At 38.7% G+C, this 5,282-nt stretch overlaps 1 long non-coding RNA gene across 1 annotated transcript; it reads right to left on the reverse strand.

Annotated features, from left to right (window-relative positions):
- Nucleotides 1-367: 367 nt before the first annotated feature.
- Nucleotides 368-3,683, reverse strand: LOC123725629 (uncharacterized). The gene is made up of 3 exons (XR_006758169.1): nt 3,176-3,683; nt 1,970-2,201; nt 368-1,725 (listed from the first exon to the last, which is right to left on the reverse strand). It is a non-coding gene; the product is annotated as an uncharacterized lncRNA (long non-coding RNA).
- Between the last annotated feature and the right edge of the window lie 1,599 nt (nt 3,684-5,282).

A 5,282-nucleotide genomic window follows, 5' to 3' on the forward strand; every position in this document is an offset into this window, starting at 1 on the left:
CGGGTGTCAAGGCCACGGACAGAGAACCAGCTGGTGGTGGAGTAGTCCGTACAGGAGCGGAGGACTGATGTGGTTAGAGGTATGGAATGGATGCTGGGACTCCTACAAAGTTATCTGATTTGCATTACTCTTCATCAATGCCACCAAATACCCATCATACCACAGAGCATTTTCAACAACCTACTTGAAGGTCTGCTTCCTCTAAAGGCTGAACTGCATCTCGTGTTGACCCAACAAGTGTGCCTTGTTGCTGGGTTGCCAACTCTGAGCAGTGCAGCCCTCCTGGCCAAATTTATCTGGAGATACTCCTTTTTGAACTATGTCTGCTGAAATGGCAAGCATTCTTACTGTCAAAAATCGAATCAAATTCATCAAATCCAATTTTATTCATCATATATACAGAATACAGGGGGGTGTAAACAGTGCAATGAAATGTTTACTTGCAAGCTACCTCAACATAGCCCTTGTCATGCAACATGTCTTGGGGGTATGATATTTGTGCGTCTGTAACTTTCTCATTCATCATTATTCACAATTCACCAGGACTATCCGTAATCCTGGTAGCATCCACATTAATGTAGAAGTGTTTAGAAAAGTATTCTATTCTTATTTACAATAAGTGACTCCAAAATGACACAATACATTATTTATCAGTCATTTCTATTGGGCACAATATAATCTGAAACACAACCAAAATAAAGACCAAATGTTTGTAGACTCACAAGCTTGATGTAATCATTGCGTGCTAGGAATATGGGACCAATTACTAAACTTTTGACTACTTTAATACACATAAGTGAATTTATCCCAATACTTTTGGTTCGTCTTAAATGGGGGGGACTATGTACAAAAAGTGCTGTAATAAAAAGTGCTGTAATATGGATGAAAATACCCTCAAATTAAAGCTGACAGTCTGCACTTTGTATCATTGCAAATCCAAAGTGCTGGAGTACAGAGCCGAAACAACAAACCATTTCACTATCCCAATACTTTAGATGGAGTATTTGGCTGTTTTGACTGCCAGAGCCAATTCACACTTTAAAATATAATTTATGGTCCATAGACTAAGGAGTAACGTTAGCCCGTACAGGAGTGGAGGACAGGGGACTGACAAGCACAGGTGTGGAGGATAGAGGCCCAGGTCCTGGAGTAGCCCGTACAGGAGTGGAGGACAGGGGACTGACAAGCACAGGTGTGGAGGATAGAGGCCCAGGTCCTGGAGTAGCCCGTACAGGAGTGGAGGACAGGGGACTGACAAGCACAGGTGTGGAGGATAGAGGCCCAGGTCCTGGAGTAGCCCGTACAGGAGTGGAGGACAGGGGACTGAGTGATGCAGCTGTGGACTGGATGCGGGTAGAGGGGGTGGGAGTAGGACTAACAGCATACAAAACAACAAACACATGGGTACAAAACCTGTAGCGCACCAGTAACACATAGTACGAGTACTTACAAAATAAACAATTCCCGACAAGGACATGGGGGGAAACAGAGGGAAAATATACAACATGTAATTAGGGAATTGAAACCAGGTGTGTGTGAAAACAAGACAAAACAAATGGAACATGAAAAATGGATCGGCGATGGCTAGAAGACCGGTGACGTCGACCGCCGAACACCGCCTGAACAAGGAGAGGAACCGACTTCGGTAGAAGTCGTGACAAGCCTTATAATCCTGCAGCACCAAACCAGTCTGATCGAAGAGGTACTCCAAACCTATCAGCTCCCCTAAAGAAAAACAACTGCATAAATATATGAGAATAAACCGGACTGAGAAGGGAATAATTCTATAATAACATTTCCCAAAGAGAATGTGTTGCTGTTTGTTTTAAATATAAAAGCTGCATTAGATTATTAATTACATACAAATTATATTGCCATTACCAGTGTATTTGCGTGTAACGGTGTAAGGAACCATATGTTCCAACTGATGACCTTCTTACTGCACAAAATGTGGGCAATATAGCTTTACCTGCAAGAGCTTCCTGGGCATCCAGAGCAGCAGAGGATGGGCAAAGTACCTCTCCATCTCTACTGAGCTGAATATGGTGGCGGAGGGCTGTCCCACCACATTTTGTCAACCATGGCAAAGTCCATCTCTGGAATCCCATTCCCGGACCACCTGAACAATGCCTTGGACACCCACTTATGGTCCATATCAGGCAAAATGCATTGCTATCCCTTGGGAAGGCATGTGTCTCTCCCTGAAATCAAAAGAGAACAACATCCCCACACGAGAAATAATGTATTGATTATAAATTCCCCACAGAACAGGTCATCATATCACATGAGACATACTGTGTAGGCCTAGTATATCATTGAAAATGCAAGTAATCACTATAAATACTTCAAATACAGGCTGAAAGGGCTGAAAAGTAGAACTATTAATTTAATTAGATCAATAGATTAAAGACCATCAGAAGACAATCCTTTGTTTTACTTATCTATTACCTTCATAAACTAAACATCATTCATGAAAATGATAACTCCAGATTAGTATGAAAATAGTGGGGTTAGCAGACTATTTTGATGGTCAGAGTCATCGGACGTTAAACTAGCTATCAATTACTTTCAGTGATCATGCTTTAATGTTCCATATTTTTTCCATGTTTTTAATTATTAGCCATTTAACCCACTTTAGCAGTCATTGTTGAACACAGTGCTAATTCTACTAGCAGTAAGTGATCCACAACACCTCTTAGCACAGCAAATTGTGTAATACTAATATAGAAATATCCTTTTATTTCTTCAAACATGCATACAACAAAGTTTCAAAATACAATACATTGAATTACCCACACAATCTTCTAAAAACGGAGCCACATGTCAAGTTGTTGCAAGAACTTACAATTCTTAAGTTGAGAGAAAATATTAGGAAATTGGAATAAATTAAAACTTCTTAAGGATCGGTGTCCCGCCATCGGTACAACTTCCAGTGAAACTGGAGGGCGCGTAATTCAAATAAATTCGAATAGTTATTTTAGCGGTTAAACATTTAGGTACATAAGTGGCTGAAACCTTAAATTCTTGTTAATCTAACTGCACTGTCCGATTTACAGTAGGTATTACAGCGAAAACATGCCATGCGATTGTTTGAGGACGGCGCCCCACATCAAAATATTTTTTCCACCGGCACAGGTTTCATACATTCACATATAAAGAGTAAATATTCACTTACTTTTTGAAAATCTTCCTCTGATTTGTCATCCAAAGGGTCCCAGTGATAACATGTAGTGTTGTTTTGTTAGATAAGATCATTTTTTATATCCCAAAAAGTCTGTTTAGTTGGTGCCATCGATTTGAGTAATCCACTCGTTCAATTTGCAGAGAAAGGAATCTGAAAATCTACCCATAAACTTTGTTTCAACAAGTACAAATACATTTGTGTTTACTCCTCAGACACCCTAAAATGTAATCAAACTATAATATTTCATAAGGAAAGAAGTATGTTCAATAGGAAACCGATTTTAGCAGGTGCGCAACTTCATCATGGTGCGCATTGACACGGATTTTCAAGACTGTGTCCTCATACAAAAACTGTTATTTCTTATTCGTTTTTGAAGTTACAAGCCTGAAACCTTGAACATAGACTGCTGACACCCTTTGGAAGCCATAGGAATTGCATCCAGAGAGCTATTTTATAATATGAGCTTTCTCTTGCATTTCTAAGAGGATGGTCTCTCAAAAAAAATATCTGGTTGGTTTTTCTTTGGATTTTCTCCTACCATATCTATTGTGTTATATTCTCCTACATTATTTATTATTTTCCCCTACATTATTAACGTTTCTACGAACGTCAAAGTGTTTTCTTTCCAATGGTACCAATTATATGCATATCCTGGCTTCAGGGCCTGAGCTACAGGCAGTTTACTTTGGGCACAACATTCAGGCGGAAATTGAGAAAAAAGGAGTCTATCCCTAAACACAATTTCCATTGTAGTTGTTTTTACACACAAATATTTGTTTAAATTTTGCAGTATATTAAATTGAATTTACATTTTCGAATGTCATGCATTTTGAACACAAAAATGTTGAAGTTAAATCAGAAACCTGCATACTTATGTGAAAATCATCATATTTACCAAGTCCCTGAATATTTTTCTGGGTGGTTTGGACTTTACCAACAACTTTTCAAAAGGAAATAATTCAGCAGAAATAACATATTGTCTTCACACCTCTTGACTTTTCCCACATTTTGTTGTGTTACAAAGTGGGATTAAAATGGAATAACTTTTCATTTTTGTGTCAATGATCTACACAAAATACTCTGTAATGTCAAATTGGAAAAACAATTCTAACATTTGCAACAAATGAACGAGAACTAAAACATTAATACATCTTGATTAGATAAGTATTCAAAACCCGGAGTCAATACATGCTAGAATCACCTTTGGCAGCGATTACAGCTGTAACTCTTTCAGAGTAAATCTCTAAGAGTATTCCACACCTAGATTGTACAATATTTTCCCATTATTACTTTTTAAATTCTTCAAGCTCTGTCAAGATGGATATCTCCGTTGAATATCTTTGGATGGTCTGGTCTTTTTGTTATCGGGTGTAAGTCTCTGATTGTTCACAAGATGTCACAATATCCTTTCTCTTAGTTGACTGTTTCCTTGCACTCGTTCTGTAACAGTGTTCTTCTCAGGATGGCGAATCAGCAATGTAGATTATCCTAGCGTGGGAATGAGAGCAGTGTAGACAAACGATGACTTGAAGAGAATAACCGGGTGGTCCTGCTTGAATTCACCTTCTTAGATACAGTACTCAACCGTAGCATTGATTGTTGAGAGGTTCTTTTGTCCTCTTCAATCTCGTGTTGCGATTCGGGGTCGTGACTACTCGTGGACCTCGGCTGCAGCGGGTGGTCCTCTAGTCTGATATGTAGATTCTTAACTCACATGTTTTATACCCTAGGGTAGAAAGGGGGCATTTCCGTCTTTATGACACGCTCTCTGCGTTCCCTGGGGCATAACTAGTTACGAGGCAAGGTATCACAATTTACTATGATCTTGTTAGACAACTAAAATCACAGCCTCATTGTCACAAAAACATAATTTTTAATCTGGATATTTTCTACTGTCGTGATGTTGTATTGATTAATGTGACGACTGCTGCTCGTCGAATGATTAACAGTTTATAATTACATGATTAAATTAATCAGGCAATAATTAACTCATTAACCTGGGGCACCATGGGAAAGTTTTAGTTTTATTGAGTTTCTATTTCCCAAAGTAACTCAAAGAATATCAGAATATTGATTTTACAACAGTCACTAATTAATC

The sequence above is a fragment of the Salmo salar genome, chromosome ssa12, assembly GCF_905237065.1.
Source record: "Salmo salar chromosome ssa12, Ssal_v3.1, whole genome shotgun sequence".
In the NCBI taxonomy this organism is placed as follows: Eukaryota; Metazoa; Chordata; class Actinopteri; order Salmoniformes; family Salmonidae; genus Salmo; species Salmo salar.